This window comes from Struthio camelus, chromosome 13, assembly GCF_040807025.1.
Source record: "Struthio camelus isolate bStrCam1 chromosome 13, bStrCam1.hap1, whole genome shotgun sequence".
Classification (NCBI taxonomy): domain Eukaryota; kingdom Metazoa; phylum Chordata; class Aves; order Struthioniformes; family Struthionidae; genus Struthio; species Struthio camelus.
Genome location: NC_090954.1, coordinates 8,466,806 through 8,489,830, shown reverse-complemented (window position 1 = coordinate 8,489,830; position 23,025 = coordinate 8,466,806). Strand labels below are relative to the sequence as shown.

General features: G+C 43.3%; 1 long non-coding RNA gene across 1 annotated transcript; it reads right to left on the bottom strand.

The window, feature by feature from the left end:
- Positions 1 to 947: 947 nt before the first annotated feature.
- Positions 948 to 21,282, bottom strand: LOC138069073 (uncharacterized). Its single transcript, XR_011143859.1, has 3 exons — positions 21,076 to 21,282; positions 11,231 to 11,420; positions 948 to 7,522 (listed from the first exon to the last, which is right to left on the bottom strand). It is a non-coding gene; the product is annotated as an uncharacterized lncRNA (long non-coding RNA).
- Positions 21,283 to 23,025: the final 1,743 nt, after the last annotated feature.

Sequence of the window (23,025 nt, the reverse complement as noted above, 5' to 3'; positions counted from 1 at the left end):
GAGCTGTCTGCAGTTAGGGGCTGGGTCAGCTGTTTCGGTGGAAATGCCTAGGCGTGCAGGCTGAAGCAGGGCGATTCGTGCGGATGCAGCGTTTCAGGTTTTGTTCGTCATCCCTTGCATTCTCAGCATCACAATGATAACCGCATACGTTTATGTCTGCAGCATGGTCTTTTCTCTGTCTGGGGACGGGGTGCCTAGATAAAGCTGCAATGATAGACTGAGAAAAGTCTTACGGTTCAAAGTGCCCATAAATGAGGGAGGAGCACCCCTACAACACTAACCTCCCACGCACACAGACAGCCGCCCCCCAACACACACACACACACACACACCCCTCTTTCTGGTAGAGGATGAACTCCTTTGGTCTCAGTATGGCTCTTTCACTCTCTCTTGAAAATCTCTTTGCAATTTTAGTGGAGGTCAAAGAATTAAAATAAGAAAAAGCTGCCCGCTCTGCAGGCAAGGCATTTTGCCAGTCACTTGAGTTCCTTTGATGTGCTGTCTTGCCTCTTTGCCTGCAGTGCTAATGCTTTCGTCTGACTTCATCCCTGCTGGGTTTAATGCAATGCACCTCGCTAATCCCACGCTATTCCATACATCATCCTGCACCGCCGGTTGTTCCCTTAATAATGTCTTCAGCTAATGGCATCAGTCAGGGTCTTTTTTCTGCAGATAAACCATGATCACGGCTGTATTAAGGAATAAAGTTGTGTCACACATACAGCGCATGTTAAATTACAGTGCAGGAGCAAAATACAACTATTTTTGTCTTTTTAGTCAACAAGCAGGGCAAGACAAAGAGGGATTACAGCATTCTGAATGTGCTGCTTTCCTAACTGGCTCTACAGCTTTCTTCTTCCTCTTCTTGCCGCTGTCATCATCTCCGTCCTTAGAGATCCTCCTCTTTCCATTCTTTCTTCTTACCTGGAAACCAGGCCATACTTGAAAAAAAATTAGATTAGAACAAGCAGAGAAAAAACTACTTAAGAGTCAGAGCTGTTAAATGGTGCCATAGTCTTTCAAATGAAGAGATAATTCTTTGCTGGGAAAATTTAAAACTGGAGGAATCCTGGGGATGAGATAACAAAGCACAATCCCTCAGAAGCCCCCAGGGAATAAATAAAAAATGCCTAATTTTTTTTTTTGATCTCTGACATCTAAATTATCCAACTCTATTGTAAAAGCATATTCAGCAAATTGCCAACTGATCAGCAACAAAATCCTGCTGCACTTTGCATTGTGCTCCAAAATATAACAACTCACTGAAATTAGTGAGGCAATTCTCATCTCTCATGAGGTCAAATCAGTTACGTAGGCATAGCTAGCAGGTGCTATCTGCAGTGAAAAAAAAAAAAAACAGACCAGTGCTATCAAGTTATTGTCACGTAACCAAGTGCTAGTCTAGGCTTCTGGCAAGAGCCCGATACCGTTAAGCTATTATTAACCATCTTGTGCGAAGACATAAACTCTCAAGAGCCAAGAGAGTTACTAAAGTGGTTACAAAATCGCTTAACTTGTACAGCAGACAAATCTTGAGGCGATCTTGAGGAGTCATTCTTTTTACAGGCTTGAAAATACAACACAGTAAGAAATCACATTGGGAGGATTTTATTTGCAATGAAAAGGTCAAACTCTGAAGAAACTAATGGACTCCAAGCAATGCCAGGACAGCTTTCCAATTTGATCCAATTCACTTACATCCTTGCCAAGGAAAGAAGAAGTTAATGCCCTGAGATAAGACCCTCGTCACAATGTTGTTTAATTACATAAGACTTCTACTGCGCCTGAGATAAGAACAGGAATTTGTCTACAGTCCAGCTGGGTGCGGCTGCTTAGATCATATTGTGTATTAGAGCAGGAATTAAAAGCAAGAGTTTACTCGAGGTGACTATCACTTCATTAGAACTGGAATAAGCTAACTGATAGTGAAAATTTTTTTCAAATAACTAATAAACTAAAATATTTTTGATAACAGTAATCCTAAAACTATCTGCATTTTTTCTTGAAAGTGCATTAGTAAGATTAATTGAGCCAAACTACTACTCTGAAATCAGTGAGTAAACATTACCAGAACTATTTTACTAATGAAGAAACCGAAGCAGAGAGATGAACTGACTCACCTAAGACTATAAAATAAAGTCAACTTCAGTTCTAAAATTAGCAAACAAATCCCCTCTCTTCTATTTCTATGTTCATAATTCTCCTTGCAAAAAAAAGAGTGTTTTCCTCCTTCGAGTTCTCTTTCTTACATATAAATCAGATGGCAGACGACTCTTATCTGGATTCCTAACTAATATAAAGTTGAAAAATAAAAGGACGGTCTTGCAGATAAAACAAAACTGCTGCCTCCTTCCTATAAAAAGTGATCAAAAAGTACTTTGTTTGAATCATCCTCCTTGATATTTACTCCATAAACTTGTTCTTACAGGTAAAATGTCGTCTTGTCCAAGTTCCCTAGGTACTTCTGATTTCTAGATGATATGCTATTCTTTGCTTTTAACTTCTTGTTCATACAATTTATGTCAGCCCTCGATAATGTTCACTAGCTCCATTTTGTGACACCAACATTTCCTTTTCTCCTAAAAAAGTATGACCTAGATCCTTACCCATCTGGCATAAATTTAAAGTTCTGTAATGCTCACGCATGATTTCCTCTTTTGTTTTGTTTGTGGTGCCTTACACACGGCTGAGTTTTGTTAGCCTCTGGCTTAGACTATGGCTCTTGACTTGGGAACGTGTTGTAAGTGCTGTGACTAGGTCATGAGCAGTATTGTTTGCTAAAGGTAAAGCTGGGTACATACAGTCATCCTTTAGGTCAGCTAGGTTTCGTTTCTCATTGGGAATGTGCAGTGACTATAAGGAGGGTGCAGTGCTTATTCACTTATGCCCCTTCTGTGACAGAGGTGTGTTTGCCCGCAGCTGAGCTGTAGCTTTTCGTTTGGGATAGAGCGCGAGAGGGTACGCACCGTGACATTTTGCCATTGTGCATGTATTCAGAGGATACGCTTGTAGCACTCCTGTCAGGGTGGGTTTGGGATTAAAGTGAGCGCATTGCTTTACAGGGTGTGTGTTCTTGAGTATGTGTTGTATTCTACAGGGTGTGTCACTGGCTGCATGGTGTAATAAACACAACCGCCGTCCAGGAAAAGGAAAAAACATTTTAGAGAAGGAAGAGAAAATGGTATAAAGCATTAAAAAATATAAATAACATCATCTCAGGAAATCTTTCTGAAGGACAGGATGCCCATGTAGGTGAAGAATTTGAATAGAAGGAGCTGAGCTAAGTATAATCAGTACCGAAAGTTCAGCCCTTCCTCTCAGGATTTTGATAAGCTACATGTTGACAGTACTTTCCAAACACCAGAGAATAAAAAGGCAAGCTTTAAGCCATGATGAAGAGTAGTCTATGTTCATCGTTATCATATAAGTTGGAATTGTCAATCTGCTGCAAGACTGGACTTTAAATGGACCTCAGAATAAATTAGGATCTACACAGCTAAGGGCTTAAAAGAGGCTTTCATTGAATATCTGAGCTTTTCCCTTAAAGAAGCCATGATAACAACCTTTCTTCTTCCTGTTCAATATGTAGAAACAATAGCCTGATTATCTGATAGATCACAGGGTTGGCTACAGCTGCCATGTGTATTTTTGTGTGTGGAGGAGGGGGTCTGGGCGGCCCCGTGGCCTCTTCCTTGTCCTGTAACAGTGGGCAAGCACTGCGTTGCGTAGTGCTGATGGGAATCTGGAGCTTTTGAAGCCCCTAGGAAATTTACCCTGTTTTTAGTACGGTTTATTTTTGTTTGCTTGTTCGCTTTACTTCTTAGTGTGTCAGGAATTTACTATCAGAAAGTCATAGGGAGTGGAACATTTTTCTGTTTGGTTCCTTTTCCACTGTGGAAACGAACTCTACAAACAAGTTTCAGCCTCTGTCACAGGCTTACCTCATGCTTTCGTAGCCATCCCTGTACTGATCAGTGTTTACTGTAGTTCAGGAAGCTGCAAATGTATGAGAGGTCATGGCCAAAGGGAGATTCAGGTTAACAGTTAACTAGAGCTAAGTCCTTTAATAGAGTACTTTGAGCCTGAGAGAGGGCCAAATCTCAAAGACATTTGGGATCAGCCACCAAAAAGAGAGTTTGGGATTAGTGCCTGGTTCACAAAGGAGAAATGCAGCGTACTGAGTTAGAAAGGAAGAGTTAGGAAGCAAAGGACTTGGAGCGTCCATAGCTAACACGTCGAGAGCTGAGATGCCTACGTCAGCCGGTAGGAAATGCTAAGGAAGAGGCATCTCTATTTCACTCCGAAGCTCTGATTCAGGACCTGAAAGCATTTGCTTATGGGTTCAAGTCACACATTTGGCATGAACACTTGCCTCACTCTTCTTAGTGAAACTATACGCAGGAGATGAGCCACGACCTCTGTTTTACATAATTGCCAAGCGCTTAAGAGCGCTGCCCCGGAAGTGGGTTTTGGACCTTTGAACTTAAGGGGACTAGGAGTGCTGTGAGAGGCTCTAAGGCATGCAGAGAAGGAAGGGAAACGCTCTGTGCTCAGCTTCTTAAAGCTGAGCCACAGTGAAGCCAGGAATGCAAAGTTCCTCATGCCAGAACAGAGTGCCCAGTTAGGGGTCTTAGCTGGGCAACAGGGGACTATAGGGGCTGGGATACTAAGAGGTTCGTGACGGACTAACGTTAAATGAGTAAGCAGTCTCGAGGTCCCCCACTGCCTCATATTCTGAGGCCAAGGCAGTCACAGCATGCCTAGGAAAATGAGTCCTTAAGACCTTACGACAAAAAACACACCTGCTTCCTGGATAGGCCTAAGCAAGAAGTAGTTGCCTGAATTCAGTCTAGTCAGAGTAGCGGGACTTCTGGGCACAAAGAGGCACTAGACCTTTTGGCGCCTGAAGAAGCTGTCGTCAGAAACTGTAGGTACTTATAGCATCTGACATAGCTGGGACAGGGGACGCAGAGCTTTCCTGGGTTGCTCTCATGAGCACAGGCGCCAGCAGTCTGCATAAGTTGCACTTCAGAGCCTGAGTGCTGTTTTGGATTTCTCCCAGAGCTCTTGCACTGGCATGCTCTCAGTGGGGAGTCAGTGTGGAAAGCTAGACAGGGGCTAGTGATGCTAAGTGCTTGGCTTGCTGCATTATGACCTTCTTAGAATGGGCGGCTTCTTCCTAGATATGAGTTGTGGAACGAGCCTGGGCCTCCTGAGTGCATGGTCAGCCTGTGCTCAGGTCTGTGTCTAGCAGGAGGGAATGGCAGCAAATGTGGCAACTGACATTTTTGAACTGAATGAGTATCTGAGAATTCAATAGCACTGGGTCGTTGCAAAGACCCATAGGTAGTGGACAAGTTAAACAGCCTAAACCTTTGACAAGGAGGAATTTTTCAGAGAAGGCACTGGAAGCTTTGCTGGAAGACTTGCCAAATCCTACTTCTGCAATCTGTGGGTATCTTGCAGCTTAGCAAGTTCTCACCCACCATTTGAGCCATTGGAACTGGCCCTGTGCGTGAGATGTTGAATAGCACTTCACCCACTCACTTCTGGCACGCTAGTCAATGTTGCCTTATCAGCTTTCTCAGAGGTTTCCTCTAGATATTGTGTAGTATTCAGGGAGCTCAGTAAGCCCAGTGGGACATTTCAGACAAGAGGTAAGAGTCTTTTTCCATCTTTTTCATTGGAAGGACCTGGATTTGTAATTACTTCTTCTGCGAGTTGCTAGCATGTGGCCTCTTCTGTGACTGACACTTGCGTTTTCTTCACTCTTCCTTGGTCCTTTGCCAGTCTTATGATGATCGGTGGATTGAGGAGGTTTTCTCAGTGCTAAAGCATGTGTCGCAGAAGTCAGGGAGTGGCTAGAGGAGATCTTTTTAAAAGAGGGTTTTTTAACCCTCTAATAAATAAAGACAAGAAGCGACTGGCTCTGGCCTTCTATTGATTTCATCTGCAGTCTAGGGACTCAGCAATCCTGAGATGTCATTGTTAGGGTTTGATTCCTAAGGATCTGACCACTGATTTGGGGTGGGGTTAGCTTTGGATGCCCGACTTCAGATGACTTGGGATCCAATTTAGCATCTACCCTTGCTGCTGATTTCAGCTGAAGCTGCCATTTGGCCAAACAAATACTCCAAACTGGTAATTATCTTTCTAAGGGTTGGCATCTCTCTTAATACATGGTAAAGCACATATTAAGAGAGATGGAGAGAGAGAGGGTGCTGTAAACACAGGAACCACATTAAAAAGTGTGGAAAATTATGTAAGAGCAAGAGAGGAACTGCTTAAGCTGTAAGTACCTAGGAGAGGGGGACTGGGAATACCTGAGATTAGATACATTGGGGGCTTAGAGGTGAGGATGAGAAGTTTCAGTCTGTGGCAAAAGGAAAGAGGAGATGTATCTGGGGAGCTGGGGAGCTAAGTCATTAGAAACAAAGTTCAAATGTAGATAGCAAAGGTCCTTTTCAAATGATGGTGAGTATAATCAGGAATTATCAAACCAACTTGACTTGAACGAGCACCATACACATACAGAAAACTCCCCCTGCCTGTGGAAAAAGCCAGGCCTAGCAATCTGCAGAATTTACCCTCAACAGAGAAGCCTCTGTCACCCTAGCCCCTATGAGGCCACTTCATGGTTCATGCTCAAGTGTTTTGCAGAAGAGGAGCACTGCACTTCTCACACAGTGATGATAAGCCTGCAATGGGGCTAGCCGAGTTTTATTTTAATTGGACTTTTAAACTTTTTTCCTGGCACTTTAAAGTTTATGAACGGAAAGGATCAGTCTGACTCAGAGACTGGGCTATTTCCAAGCATTAATCTTAGGTGCCGTACGTTAATGTAGTTTGGCTCTGCTGCATCCTATGGTGTAGGGTAAGATGTCTGTATCCTTGCATCTCTGGTGTCAGAGTTTGCTAAAGGGAATACGTCTGATACATTGGCAGATTTTGATCATCTGATGTTTAATCTACAAACATTTGACCAGATTCTGTGAGAAAAATATGATTTATTAAAAAAAAATCCATATTCTGTTCTACTAAAATAACTCCCGAAGTCCAACTTTTATCATTCTATAATATCGATTGCCAAAATGGTAATGTCTGGGGCAACTCTTTGGCCTGTGCTGACTCTGAAATCCATATACGGGTTTTGATTATCACAATATTGAGTCAAAGATATTACATTTCGATATATTAGGTTGGGTTCAGTGATACAATAGTTTGTCCCTTCCCTTTCAGTTGTCTTGGAAGTGTGGGTACAGCAAAGACATGAGCAAAGGTGATTATTCTGTTCACCGGGGTTTTTCCTAACACACTAAAACAAGAGTCTCTCATCATTTGTGTTTCACTTCCCTACATTCTCTCTCTTGAATGTTTCCATTCTGTGATGATTATGTTCAAATTTTATCCATCCTTTGAGCATGCACGCACAAAGTATTTGGTGACTCCTTGCCTCTTCTTCAATGTCCTCTCGCTCATGCACTCTCTTCCCTGAAATCATGATGGGATGGACAAGACAACCCTATGGACAAAAAAGAGAGACGTTTCCAATTCCACTTATTTCAATGGAATTTTGCTGCTGCCCTTTTTCCATGTGAGTAGATGTTTTTTGCTAGCGACAGTGTGAACAGTGTCGGAAGTATGACAACCTCATTGGAAGTTTATTCACAGAGGCTAACACCAGCATCATAAAGCTAATATTCCTAGATTCCCTCTCTAGCCTGAGTACAGGAAAGGTTCACAGGGCCGCTGCCACAGGGCAGTTCAGACCAGGACTCTAAGTAACCTCTTTCTGTGGAGTACCTAGCGTACTCAGAGAGATTAAGTGCTTAAAAGGTATCAGTTGCCTATACGTGACTGAAATCTCTCCTGGTCCTCAGGGGTTTTACAGCAGACATATTCCCAGTTACACTGTCGTAGACATACTGGTGTTTTCTGCTGACATGGAGAAAGACGTTCTCGATTGGGCAGTCAGAGATTTATTATTCAGGACAACATTCCTCAATTCTATTCCCAATTTGGCAACTGAATGTCCAGACAGTCCCATGCAGGGATTCCTTGGGCCTTAGCTTTCTGTATGGGAAATGGTATAAGTTATTATGTTCATTAATGCAAGACCTTTCTGCACAAGTCAGAGAAGAAGGCAGAGATTTGGTGGACAACTGATGGACACTCAGCAATGAGTACAAAAGGCTTAAAGTTAAGACACTGGCTTGTAATAGCATGGGCTAACAATTATTGAATGGCTCCCTTCCACTACAAGAGAAACTAGACACATAACTTCCCCAGACTGCAGGGAAATTTTATGCACAGAGTTTACATTTTTCAATTTCCCCCAAAGCAGGCACTGGAACAGCCAGGCCAGCGTTTGTGAGCATATGACTGACGAACGGTACGTTCGCTTACCGTCCAGAGAGTCGTCAGAGTGACAAATTGGAGCTGTAGAAGATAGAGATGACTCACGATTGGAGCTTTATGTAAATGAGGAACATCTTCTGTTGCTTCCTGTTGTACCAATAAGGCCACGTAAAGTTCACGTCAGTGACGTTGCATTCCCATGGCCCCTCTGTCTTTGACCCGGGGTAGGGATAGAGCGTAAGATAGGTGTGATTCCCTCAGAAAGGGCAATAGATCAAAGCTGCTAGTGAATTGCAACGTGAAACTCCTGGAATATCAGGCTGGAGAATCGTCCCCAGCAGCAATGCCTGGAGAAAGTTTGCTGTTGCCTTTAGCTGTTAATCGCAAAAGTGATTGAGTCTGCTACCACTGACCGAAAATTTTGAGGGGGAGCCAGATAAGGGGGAAGTTGTGGATTTCAGTGAAGTGTTCTCTCCCTGGGAATTAATCACGTTTGGTAAGATTTATGGGTCATCTGTGACAAAGCTAGTAACCTCATTTAGCTTATCCAAAACTTAAGAAGTAGTCTACTGCTACAGGGCATAATATGGTGTGCCCTCTCACAATGGCCTCTTGTAGGCAGTTTACCCTAGGCAAGAGGAATAAAGAGGAGTAAAAATGTTAAAAAGCAGTCAATTGAAGAGTGTCTATCCAAAGCCACAGATAATATTATTCCAGGTGGAGGGCCAAATTCTCTATGACTCACCCACACAAAAACCAAGCTGGAGTTTACGAAAGACAATGGAATTAATCTAGAAAGTCAAAAATCTTGACCCTCTTAGCTGTCTTATTTCTAGGGCGCAATGACTCATAAGTATGTGTACAGCTAGCAGATATAGCATACCATGACTACTGCAGATGACTGCAGAGAGCCAAAAGGTATTAAAAAGTTGACAAACTAGAAAGCGTTTGTCTTGCATTAGGTACGTTGTTTAAAATCAGAAGGAAGATTTAATTGACTCCAGTGGGAATTTTACTTGAGTAAGGACTGCAGGAACTGAAATTAGAAATGTAAAAACATCTACTTCACTAGCCCAGAGATCACAGAAGAGTGACTCCCTCTATTCACTTTATGTAATTCTCTTTGGACAGATGCAAGTACCTTCCCTCAAATCCTTTCAGAGACCATATCACTGTTTCCTGGTATTCAGCCTATTTCTTCTCATATGTGAGTCTGCTCATTTGTCTGTAGTTATTATCTGACTGAAATGCTATAACCAACTTTTTCTCATCCATTGAAGGCACTGTAAAGGCAAATCATACTTTACAGTATTCCTAATTCGATAATGCTAAGTACACTTGGTTCATTTATCTTTATTTCATTTTCCTATTTCTGTAATTAGTCCAAACCTCCATATGTGGCAACGAGTCCTATCTATTTTAACCCTACTTTTGCTAGTATTCGCACTGAATTAATCTGCATGCTTTGACTTCCAGGGAAGTCTGCAGCAAACTTCCCAGACAAGTGATGAACTAATTCACCTCATATTTCTCGCTAAGTTTAAAGGTCAGTTTTGCCAAGAGTTCCTCCGTGAACTAAGTCCTTCATATATTTTTGCTCTTTTCATTACCTGTTCTCCACTCTGTCCCACAATGTCATGGCTGATAATTGCACTCTTTTCAATGGTTTATCTCCCAGTCCATTGAAAGTAGAACTTTTTCTCAGCAGAAGGCTGACTCATAAGGTATGCTGCCTTCTATCCTTAGAAGGAGTGAGTCACTAATGGATTTTTCATTATGCATTCAAGTGCAATAGATTGAAATTTTGTCCTACCAGTCTAGTCTTGAGTTAGCGTCGTGCAGTCTTTTCAATTTGGTATTTTAGTTATGTCTCACTAGGGCTCTGTGAGATAAAATAGGTGCTGTGAAATACACAAAATAGCTAGTTTGTGTTATATGCTATGAGTATTGCTGTTAACTTTAGTAGCGCCGTGGTTTCATGCTGTGTGCTGTGTGCTTACCCAGCTGAAATAATACACAACTCCCTTCGCACCTACAATATAACATGCTTTACAGTTGTTTTGGAGAGCTGTTTGAAAGCTGAGGAGATCAGGCGATAACTAAAATAATATGAATCATTGGTACTGTTGCATTAATAGTCATAGTCCTTTTCTTCTTGCAACACTAATTCGGTAATCTTTCAAACACTCAGTGAAGATTCACCATGTCTCACAATGGCCCATGAGAGAAAGCTAAATGCTATTATTTATACTTTATAAACGTGAGAGTTTATAGGGGGGATTAAATTACTTGTCATAGGGAGACGATGGAACTATTGTGGAGGGAACCCAGGAGTCATGAACCTTTTTTTTTTTTTTATGGAGCGCTATTTTGTATGAAAGATTGTATTTACAGTCACTGGTATTTAACTTTGAATCATGTCACTGTGAATGACCATTTGGCAGAGTTCTCTGCATGAAGTTGCAATTGACAGGAGGGTAACAGTTTTTGCATGTCCGTGTTGTACTCTGTTAAACGGCCTTTGCAGGGTATTTTGGGGGAGAGGTCTTGAATCTCTCTGATACCAGCAGAAGCTGCTGTTTAAAACTGTATAGTGAGGATGCAAAAGGGTTGCTGCTAGGGTGGTAGCTTTTTCCTTCATTACACAAAAGTGGATATGCTGCAATGACAAGTTTGTAAATCATAGCTAGTTCCGTTCTCACACCACCCAATAACCTCACAATTTCTGTCACCTTCCTGAAGACCTTGGGAAGACAGGATTTATGATAAAAATTGGAGTTTAAATGCTACATGTATATCAAAGCTGAAAATATGTTGGCTGGATGACCTTTTCAGTTTGAGCAAATCCACTCATTTCCTTTACGTTACTTACTGTTTCCCTCTAAAGCTTGGCATAGTAGGAAATCCTCCGTGGTTGTTGTCATTAATCAGCGGCTGCGTTGTGCTGGCTCCTGCCCCTTGCAGTGCACAGTGCAGAACAGCTTGACGTGTCAGTGCTGGGGAATCACTCCTTCTGAGCTGTCAAGCATCGGTGCCCCAGAAACTTGAATGTTTCAGTTCAGCTGCAACGGATTAGAAAATACCGTGAGCAGCGTGCGCTAAATTCAGTATACTGTCAGAATAAGGAAACAGCCTCCTTCTTCTGGGCTAAAAAACAAATCAAATACTGACCGGATTTTACAATGGTATTTCTCAGTGCTTGTGATTAGGTGTAGATGAATAATGAAAACGCAGAGTTTGTAAATTTAGATTTTACTTAATTTCCATGTGTGGGGTAATATAATTTATTTTCATGTCGTTGCTAATATTTGCATAGTCATCTGACATTTATAAAGAAGGTCTGTGAATCTTTAGGACAAATAATTTCTCCAGAAACGTGTTCTGAAATGCCTACTAATGATGTTTAGCACACTATATTTCATCCTCTCATTTATTTCTCTCTGTCATCTGATCAAGGGGCAGAAGTTCTACAATGTGACCGAACAACACAAACCACAGATAGTGCAGCACTTATACACATGTTTCCTGCTAAAAATGAGGCAAGGATTTAGAACTAAAAGATGTATTTGCAATAGCTTAATCAGTTTGTGAAATAAAAGAAAGGCTGAAGTTGCCAGAAAGGTTGTTTGTATTGCTGACCGGTACTTCATAAAACATAAACAAAAATATGGTACCAAGTTAGTGCTCAGGAAGAGCTGATGGTTCACCAAGTTCTTATCTTTTGCTTCCTGTTGCAGCACAGTGGTACTGACATCATGTTCCTGCACATGCAATACGCTAAAAGCTCAGGGTTTGTAATTCAGTGTTGGCACACGTAAACAACTTTTGCTTGTTGCTATTGGTTTGCTACTGTTCTGCTTTTCTCCAATAAAGTGGACGTCTGCAGGGAGCCAGGCAGTCGGTCTCTGCAAACGTTTCACAGTACATCCAGCTTTTTGCTTTCCTATCATATGGCTTTCAAACGAAGCTTGCAATAAAAAGATAGAGCCCTGTCCAGAAGAGTTTGCTCAGTGTGTGTCCCATTCTTTACGCAGACAAAGTTCCCAGAGAAGACAAGGGGGGCTTCTATGACGGTGGGGTTAACGAAAACAGAGTAAGAAGCCCAGGATATGGCCTCATGCATTTATACTGGAGTCAAATCTCTAGGGAAATGAGGTTAGTGGTGGTGATGATGATCATCATCATAAATAATGCACACTCCCCTTGGATGTTGGCTGATTCTCAAGACAGACTTCCTGATGATGAGATACATCTGTCTGTCTCCAGTGTCTTCAAGGTATCTGGAAGGCACCAGTTCTTGCAATTAAAAAGGACAGCAGATGAGAACATGCACAATAAGCGGCAATTCACGAGCATCTGTCCCAGACTTCTGTCTCTGATTTCCATGACTCCATAATCGTTTTCATCTCAACCTCTCAGACATTAGCAAGCCAAATCTCAGAACAGCTCTGTCAAACGCTGGCAGTGGTGGCAGTGGCAACCCGGAGGCCTGGAGGCTTTTACTTTTGCCAGTCATGCTGTGCCCTGTTTGCATGAGGTTAAGACAAGAGAAGGCCTTGTCACAACTTTCTGCTAGTAGATTTTGCTACCCAATACGACTCCTTTGCTTCTTGTGAGGGCTGGGACTCTGTGCGAACGCCTGTTACCATGGGATTGTCCGTGAACATTGCAGACAGCACCAGCCCCGCACTGCCTGCAACTGTTGTCTAGGGAAGTGGCTTTCTGTCGGTTGCCAAACGTCGCTGAAGCAATGCCGCGGTGATGTTTGTGGTTTTTCTGTTGGCCTCGTTGCTGATAATGCCATGCTTCTTCGGGCAGAAAAGAGGAAGGGCAGCCCCACGGGGGAGCACGGGTTTGGCAGTGAGTACCTGGCTCTCACCCTAGCCCACCGCTCTCCTCCGGCCATGCAGCTTCTTCAGGATCTGTTTCTTTCCCTGGAAAATGGGACCAGCTGTGCCCCCCTTCCTCACAGGTGCTATACACGCCATTCTAGTTTCTAAGATAAAACTAAAAAGCATCTCAGTGCGCTGGCACATTTACAGGAATACCTTCTTCACTGCTGGAGAGGGGAAAACAAGTTTAACTCCAGTTGAGTCACAAGACAAGATAAACACTTTGGCAATAGTAGAAGGTACCTCCCCACAACATGTGGACCTGTAACACTGGAGTGTGAGAACAAACAAAATTCAACACATCTCAGACATCACTCAAAAATATTTCTTCTGCTGCTTAAAAGCAAACAGAAGTTGGTATTTTACTTTAATCTGGGATTAGAAATATACTTCTGCCCACTCTTGTCTGATCATACGCTCTCCTGAGTTTGGACTGAATGTTTGCTTTTGGTTTGTTTCTCACACATTTGATAACAAAGAAACAAAAGCTGCCTGCCCCGTCCGGTCTGACTTTTAATGGGGCTGATTTTCTGTTGCTGATTCTCATAATGTTATGATTAGTCTCGTGACATTGAGCTGTTCAGGTTTAGTCATAGGTCCTTTTATGATTCTACATGACTTGTTTTAATAATGTACCACTGAAAACAACCTTTGGTCAAGGCATTTGATATAGATTCTTTGTTTTCATAAGCCTCTGTTACTAAGGGTAATAAAATGTGACAACTTTTTCATGAAATTAATGCATAGAGATTGATTTGAGACCCATGAATTGCTTTATCCCAGCTACGTTAAGAAATGGGGAGGACTTGCCCCTCCAGCTGCCTCCTGAGAAGGGAAGACGGTTTCTTCAGCGAGCAGGGCGCTAGCAGGGCTCCGTGGGTGAAGCCCGGCTCTGCAGATCACTTTCGACTGGAATTTTAAAGGCACTTTGCTACCTAATTCCTGTTGATAGCCCCTGCAGACCTTGATAATCTGATCCTTAGGCTGCATTGAACCTGTCAAATAGGAACCGTAGATGATACCTTAGAAAGCTACTATGGATACAGCAGCTTCTGGAGCACGTGAGATGCTCAGGGCTGCGACGGTGACTGCTGCTTAGCTGTGCAGGTGGCAATTGTGCTTTCAAGAGCATTTGTAAAAGAAAGGAGGAAGGAGTGCTGACAAACTCCCTGTAGGTAGCCCTGTCATGCAGAGAAAAATTTGGTAAGAGACAGAGCAGCTTTAGGCCTCTGTTGGGTATGTCTGTGGGGCCATCACTCTGTCTCTCTACCTTTAATGTCCTGACACTCTAACTGCCACAATCAGGCATCACTTTTGCCGGAGGATTTATTTCAGACTCTGCAAACAAAGTTAAATATGACTGTCCTTCACCTACAGACAATGAAACTGAGGTACAGAGACTCTGAAGGACTCATACAAAGTTGTGCAGTAAATCACAGGCAGTAAATCACCAGGTGGCCTCATTTCTTATCGCCTCTCTGAATCCCTAGAACTCACTATCTCCCACAATAATGCTTAACTCAGAGTGTTATTTTGAGATTTAATTAATATGCAAAGTGCTTTGTTCCCCTTTGTTGAGAGATTCTGTGCAACTTGCTATCATATTTTAAACTAATGCTTCTAATTATTATGCAGCAGTAAAACGAAATACGGATAATTCATTTGCTATTTTTGGAGAAAGAAGGGAGTATTTCACTCCAGCAGTTTTACTACAGTCATTTTCAGGAGAAGAGCTGAAAGTTTTCTGCTGCTGTGGAAACGTTTAGAAAGTGAGGATTAGCAAACATACAGTGTGTTCTGGGATACTAGCTTTGTAGGGTTGAGTTCCCCCAAGAGGATGACTAACAGCAGGATGTGGGACATAATTTGCATGTTCTCTGACTCTGCTGCAATCATTTGTGTATTGGATACTTGAATTATACATTACACACAAGGTCGCCCGCTTGCCAAGCCGACAGGCCTGCTGAACAGTGCATAGCCCTCGATGGCAGCTGAAGAAGGAGGGCTGATGTTATTTCAAGAAATAGTGTTATTTCAGAAATAAATAGCTCCACATATCAGAGGACTTGGAATTTGTCACTAAGTGCCTTTGGGGTTTATTTGCTCATTCTGCACCACTCTCCTGCTGACTCTGACTTTCAGTCTTTGCCTCTTCTCTTTCTTCTCTTTTCCTGTGCTTTTAACACTGTTGATTGGTGCCATATATCGTCCCTGTACACCAAAATCCTCTCTCCATACAGGACGCTCAGCACAGGCAGTGGCAGACTTCCCCTACTCTGCCTCCTGAGGCTGCCTCAGGTTTATCCGAGGCAGGCAGGAGAGTTCCCTCTCTCATTGCAGACAGGTTGATCCAGGTTTCTCCACTGTGACAAAGAGACCAGGTGGTGCTTTTTGTACTATCCTACCCAGAAAGAGACTCATAAAGATCCAGAAAATCAGTTTTATAGGTCACCTGTCTGGGACATCGGACAGGATTTCATCCTCTGTTCTCTTTCTTTCCGGTTTCACACAGCAGCCAGCAATCCTGCAAAATCGTCGTTGATATATTCATATTTCAGTGTGAGAAACAGCGGCTTGCATATTTTCTCTTTGAAATACTATTTTTTCTGTCTTTACTGACAGTAAAAAAAAGCAAAAAACAAAAAGAGGAAGTGATTCAAAACTAGCTGATCAAGTGCACTCATCTAATCATCTGATTCTCTTTCTTTCTGATTGTCACACTTACTTGCCGTATTCTGACTGAAGCGGTCTGACTGTCAAGGTCTTTGGGGCAATGACTGTGTTTTACTGGTTCATGTGTTTGTACATGTCCCTGGTGATACCCCAGCTCAAATGGAAATGCCACCACCCATCGCTAATATCTGCAGATGCCATTTTGCCAGCTCCCCACAGTGTGCAGACTCCGAAAGTAGCTTGTCTTATTGGAGAAGCTTCCCGAGCCGTCAGGTCGCATTCAAGGTGTCCGCTTCCCCGTGAACAGCCGCGGACGGGATGCTACATGGCCGGCAAAGCCAGGCCGATCTGTGGCTGACGATGAGGCTCTGCTGCTCTCTGCGCTCCAACTCCATCCTCAGTTCTGTTTCCCAACTAAAACCTTTGCCTTTAGTAAAGGATTCCTGTAAGTTGAACTCATTCCTGTTGCTTTCTTTGCTTAAGATCGGTTACTACTGGAAGACCTCCGGTAGTAGGAACCGTTTTATCAAACATACTCTTCCAAAACTTGTTTTTCAGGGGGGGCCCATAGGAAACACTTGAACATTTTTCTTCAGAATTTCCACTGAGAACTCACATCTTTTAGTTAAGAATTGTTCATTAGACCACATTTTCACATTTCAGCTCTTTATTTTCCTATCTGTTTAACAGGGACAGCAGCTGTGTGTAAAGTGTTTTGGAACATTATACTTGAAAGGCCCTAAGCATTTTCTTAACAATCCTGAAAGCTTTTGTTTCATTTGTGCAATTTCTGCGAAATCGTAGACTGCCACATACATATCTCGGCATTGCCTTCTCCGCTCGTCTCTACTCTGCCCCATGTCGGGTTAAACCCGTGTTGAAAAGGCAAAGCAGAAACTTATTTGGCCATTGGAAAGGAATATACTGGCAAGAAAAGAAAAGTGTGTAAAAGGAAAGCAAAACACTGATTCATTGAGGTTTCCCTCTGTGACAGTAAATGCTGAAGTTCCCTTAAAGAAGATGCAATATGGTTGACTGGAAAGATTTCTCTTTCGTTTCCATCCCAGAGGGAAGTCAGCCGTTAGGAAGCTTGCATCAGCCACTGTGACCCTGCGTGTGCTCACCTTGAGCGTCTCAAAAGAGAAGGGATCGTGATCAAAACCCAAACCATGCATTACCATGGTTCGCATCTTAGGAGGTTGCAGGATTGATTGGGCATTTCCAGCCTCATTGCCCGTAGGCTCAGGCAGCTCAGCTCCACGTGCCAGTGGGTCATTCTGCACAGAGGTGTGAGGGTGAGGGAGGAGAGCAAGGAGTCAGTCCACCCGGAGCTCCTGCTTGCTTTGCAAAATGTGGGCCCATTTCTTCACTAAGCCTCATGCCCTCAATAGGAGAGCCAAGCTGGCAGTGAGAAGCACGCACTGAGCCTTCAAAAGGGTGCAGTCAAGGCAGTGTTTCTCTGCTTGTACATCTTCAGTTATTACTGTGGCTCACAATGCCTCTGCCACCTGCCACTGAGCAACACTTCTCACCATACCATGCATTAAGTTTGGAGATGATAGGCAACAACTTTACCCTTAAAAGGAAAAGAGAGTCTTGCTTGCCTGGTCTGAACTGAAGCTGGAAAACCCCAGGTGCCAAAGAGAAATTTAGAACATTTTCCTATGGAATGCCATTTTTTTCTCTGTGCTCTGGACGGAGCTGGAAACCTCTGACTGACCATAGGGAGTTTCGGCATAAAATGTATTATGACTAGTAATGCTAGATCTGCTTTTTTTCTTTCAAATCCCAAATTCCTCCAAGGCTGCTGTATTTCTGTGTAGGTGGCCCTGAGCCTTATAACCATTGCCAGCAGAAAGCAGAATCTCTCTCATCTCCACTTCAAGTCACAGAGGTGAAGGCCTGTTCACATAATTGCATGCTCCCCTCCTCACTGAGCCAGGCTGCTGCCTGGAGTAAATCAACATCGTTCTACTGACTTTAATGCACTATTCCAAAAGAGATTGACTAAAAGAGGGACTAAAAGCGCTCCGCTCCCAACCTTCCAAGGGTGCCGTGCTTGACGGGGCACACACTGCTGGTCTGGTGGTGGGGAAGTGGCTGTGTGGCCCCACGGTCCTGCAGTGGCTTTGCATGGTGCTCTGATGGACTCCGGTGGAGCCGCACAGTTACATCAGGCAAGGAACCGGCCCTTAACAGTAATCCAGATATTTTGTCACTGATACTTATGACCAAAAGTCATCAATTTTGGCTTAATGTGCCATCCCTCTGTTGCTAAGAAAAAGATAGATCACAAAGTCCTCAGGGGAAAGGTTATGAGTAATAGCATTGGCACAGGGCCTGCACTCTAACCAGCATGCCAAACAATATTCCAAGAAAACATTTCCAAGTTATAGAAATTGCGTAACAGTGATTATTATTTTTAAAGCACAGAAAACTAAGTGCCATTTCTAAAAAAGCAAACACATATTTTTAGCCTTGCTGGTCTCTTGATCTTGCACTAATGGGAACCATCTGCCCTGGGATTGGCTGACATTCTTGGTAAATGACATTTCTGTGCAGCATTCCAGATGTTTCAAAGGGTTCTTGGCGAATAAATGTTTGTCTCTGCCTGTCACTCTCACTTTCTGCCTTTCCTGTCCATATTTACTTCAGTAATATACATTCTTTTATTAAAACAGTTTTTATTAAAAATAGCTTGTCAGGATTTTGGCTAATCTTGATTACGACTCTAGCTTGGTAGCTGAGGATGAAAGCTTTCATTCCTTAGCATTAATGCTTCATAGCTAAATTGGAGGTTTGCGAGGGAACCTGAAGGATTTAGACAAGAAGACACACTGAAAAGGTATTTGGAGGTGGATTTTTGTCTCATTTTGATCTCTCTGAGGATTCCAGCCATTGAACAGATACGTTTATTTTAGTACTGAGGGGTTTTAATGTGGCAAACTTTTATGCCATATACAGATGTACTTCCCAGCAGCAAGGCACTTCCCTACAAAACTTTGCAACTCATTGAGTCGAAGAATCTTGTGGTTGCTTTGATACCTCTGCTGTGCCATATCCTGGAGGTGGCTGCCTTTCCTGTGTGAATGAAAAAATCCCAGCACACATGGGTTGCTTTTTTAATTCTAACTGAGCTAAGCTTAGCCAGAGAGGTGCAAGGAAGAAGGGGGACTTTAAGACATTCTTTAACTTGTCTGTAATCTATGCCTAGAGTCTGCCTGAAATCCGATGTATGTTACAACTTCACAAACACTGCAAGTTAGGCTCAGGTGCAAACAACCAAATGAGAACAGCCGTGTTTCCACTCTCAGACCTCCTCCTACTCAGTCTCTGACACGATGCCTGCATCTTCAGCTAACAGTATGCGCTGATCAGGGGCAATGAACTCTTTGGTGTGAACTCTCCAGTGGGTAATTCCTTTGTTTTATAAAAACTCTGTGCCACTGCTGGAGTACAAGAGTTATAGAGGGTAAAGGAGAGTCTGTCTTTTGGTTTCTAAAGCATTTGGGGCTGCAAGGCATTACTGTACTCTATTGTACAGTATTGGCTGTGGCATTGCTGTTACAATTACAGCAAACTTTTTGGTTCTCCCAGGTTTCTGCTAGCTGGGACAGGCAGCAGGTCTAAGGCAGCACAGTGTTTTCAGCAAGCTGTCCTTTTGTTCTTTTGTTCCCTGTTATCAAATTTGTTTCATAACAAAGGCTTTCTGAGCTTGGGGGTTTTGTGTGTGTTAATACTGGTAATATGATTTAAATATTCTGGTGATTCATTTTCAGTCCAGAGAGCTGAATCAGCCATGCAGAACATAACTTTCTTCTCCCAAACCGCTACCTTTTCCATCCTTTCTCGTCATTTCTATAAGAGGATGATTCATGCTCCTCTTGTATTTACCATCTGAGAATGTGCCTGATTCTTTTAGCTAATTTCACTTCTTGTTCCTCTTTTACACAAAATAAAAATGAATGCTGAGGAAAGTAAAGTGATTGCTGATCAATGTGACATATCCCACTGGTTGACCTGGAGTGTGAACTACAGCAGAACTGAATAGAGGGAAAAAAGAGAGGGAAAAATACTTTGAATTATCAAATTAATCGGAGCCCAATCTGTGAAATTCAGCCCCTGACTCACATCTCATGTTTTTTTTCAAAATTCTGGCTGTTCAAATGAGGGGTTGTGTTCAAAAATAACTCCAGTAAAATAATATAAAAGCTCTCTTATTTTGGTTAGTTTAAATAAGTCCCAGATTTATTTCTTCTGTTCTAATCTTTTTCCTATGAAGCCTGATTATGGTTGTGACTGGCTCAACCAATTAACCTGAGGGGAGATTTATTGATTGTTTTGTCTGCTTGCTTTAGAGAGCTGCCTATTCTTAGATTTGGGCACAAGAGCATATGAGAAGGTGTGGAAATCTTTACAGTAGACCTCCAAAAAACACCTGGACTCCTGTCTACTCTCTATGTGAGACCCCATGATAATGTACTTCTTAGCGTAAACTTAAGGAGATTAGATTGATCTTAAAATCAAAGAGCGCCCTCACTCCATGTCTGCCAGGCGAAACCCCGGTCCGTGCGCCTCCCCTTGTCCAGGCGTCCCTGCGGGACCCTGACGGAGCTGTGTCACCACTGGCCTTGAGATCGCTGCTCTGAAAGCGTCTCTCTTTTCCCCAAAGTTGTGACTGTCGGGGGTCATCCGGCAGCTTGTGCGAGGTCATGTCTCCAGAGCCCACTGAGCTCGAAGGAAGCCTCCCACCGCTTTCCAGAGCCTGCACTTTGGGGCTCTCCGCAGCCTGCTGCCTTCGTGGCATTTTTTTCTCCCTTCATCAGGATGGGAGTTTTTACACCGCAGCAGCTGTAAAAAATACTCTCTAAGAAGCGTATTCATAGGAGAGCCCCTTTGGCCGGGCCTCTGTCTAAACAGAGCTCAGCATTTTGTGCAGCGGCCGAGGTGAAGTCACAGTTTGTGCCGGGCTCCAAGAGCCACAGAGCGTTGGGAACACGAGTGTGGCCAACCCCCCGGAGAAAAGCCCCATGTTTGGTCAAATTGGTTTCAGCCAATTCTGCCTTATGACTTCATCCCTCATTCATCCCAGTCAGGAAACGGTTTGTCCGCCGCTGAGCAGAAAACTAGCAAGAGCGTTTAGGGGACTCACCTGAGGGGAAAAGATTTCACGGGAAGGCAGCTTCTCAGGTGCATTAGATCAGCCCAGCGCTGAGTTTTATCGAGTCAAATGGGGCGTGAGCAACACGGCCAAGTCACGGGTGGCCATGACGAGGCTTTTCGTGGGTGAAGAGGTGGATCGTCCTCTCCCGGCGTATTGTACCCTGCTCGGGTTGGGGCAACGCTCGGAGAACACGGCGCTCTGAGTCACTCTGCCCCATATGTTCTCATATACTTTTGAAAACAACACAGTAGGCCAAAGTTTGGCTTTTTCCACAGCCTAAAGGTTTTCGTATTCAAAACAGTCAAGTGTTATTCTCTCCTATGACTAATACTGTGTTTTCACTAACCGCTATTACACACAAACATCACCTCACTCTATCACATGAGAGAATCATGTCATATTGCAAATATTTTAGCAAACTGCATCACAGAAAATGAATAAGCAGTTCTGTATTTACTGATTTGGGGATATTTTTTAACAGTCAGAAATGAAATACAAAGGTTAGCTAGAAACACCTTGAAAGCACATACTAAGGAAGTATAGAAAAAAGTAGAGGAATAACGAGAGACGCAGATGGAGTGCATGTAATGTACTATACATCAGGATTACTTCATGCTCGGATTCCTTATACAGTCTCCTAACTTTTTTACCTCCTTGTATGAAGTGTCACTCTTGAGCGTCCTCACTGGGCTACTCCATAGTCCAAGAATGCAGGCATTGTGGCTTTTGATAAGTGAGGCCTCACCTTTCCTCGCGCTGCTTCACGTTCCTGCTCGCCGCTTTTGCTGTCACATCCTTCCCTTCTGTCCTCTCAGAAAATAAGCCATTTCAATGCCATTAGCAGGGACACGAGTTTAGAACTGGTGGGAGTAGACATGGTGCGGATAAGTGCTCCGAGAGCGCCTAGTTTCTGAGACCCTGAGTCCTGCGCTTAACACCAGACTTTGGGAGGAGGCAGAAGTACCTCTCTGCCATGCCTACCATTTTTTAGCCCCGACAGTTCCTAAATTATTCCAAGCTGTCTATATCCACCCAAAGTTATTCTTGAGTTGGGACCACTTAGCATATATAGGGACTCCGACCACGAAAATCTTTCCTAGACATGCCCTTAATCCTGGGGAAGCCGCAGGATAGCTGGTTTCGCTGGCTTTGCAGACCCTTGCACTGGCAAGGCAGCGGGAACCAGCATAGCTACAGGCTAACGGAAAGCTGGTTTGCACTCCCTCTGGAAAGCAGGAACAAGAAGCCAGACTCCAGTCCTGTTCCCCCCAGCCGTGCAGCACGTCCTCATGTGCCCAGCCCAAAGTAACCCTGGGTTCAGCAGGTGCCCCTCTGCCTTTCGGGCGGTTACCACAGGCGTTTACGGAGCCTGGATCTCTCTGTACAAATATCAGAGATAAGAGGAACAGAAGAATGACCTGCAATTCTTGATGCCTCAGTGACTCTTATCACAATCTGTATTAGAGCTCATGTTTCTGGGAGCAGAAGCTCATACGTAATCACTGCACCCACAAAACACTGACATCACATGACTGGCAATAAAGCCATGCCTCATATATCTGGATAGGAGAACACGCCTCCCTCTGACACCTGGTGCAAGGTACGTCACTTGTTTTCTATTCAAATTCACCTTCCTCTCGCAGAAGCCTTTCCTTACCGTACTAGCCATTAGTGAATGTCACTGAGAAAATACACATTCAAGCAGCGGGACGAATAACTTCCCACAGGTGTATATTTATATATACGTGTGTGTGTGTGTGTGTATGCATGTGTGTGCGCATGTATGTATGTATATATCTAACACCTTCATCCCAAGATATGGTAGATGCACAAATACAGTGATTTTATTAAATGAGTATCCCTGTGCCCAGTGTATATCAAGATTCATTGCAGATTAATAGAGGCAATTAAATGCAAGATTAAGTTGTTTAAACCATT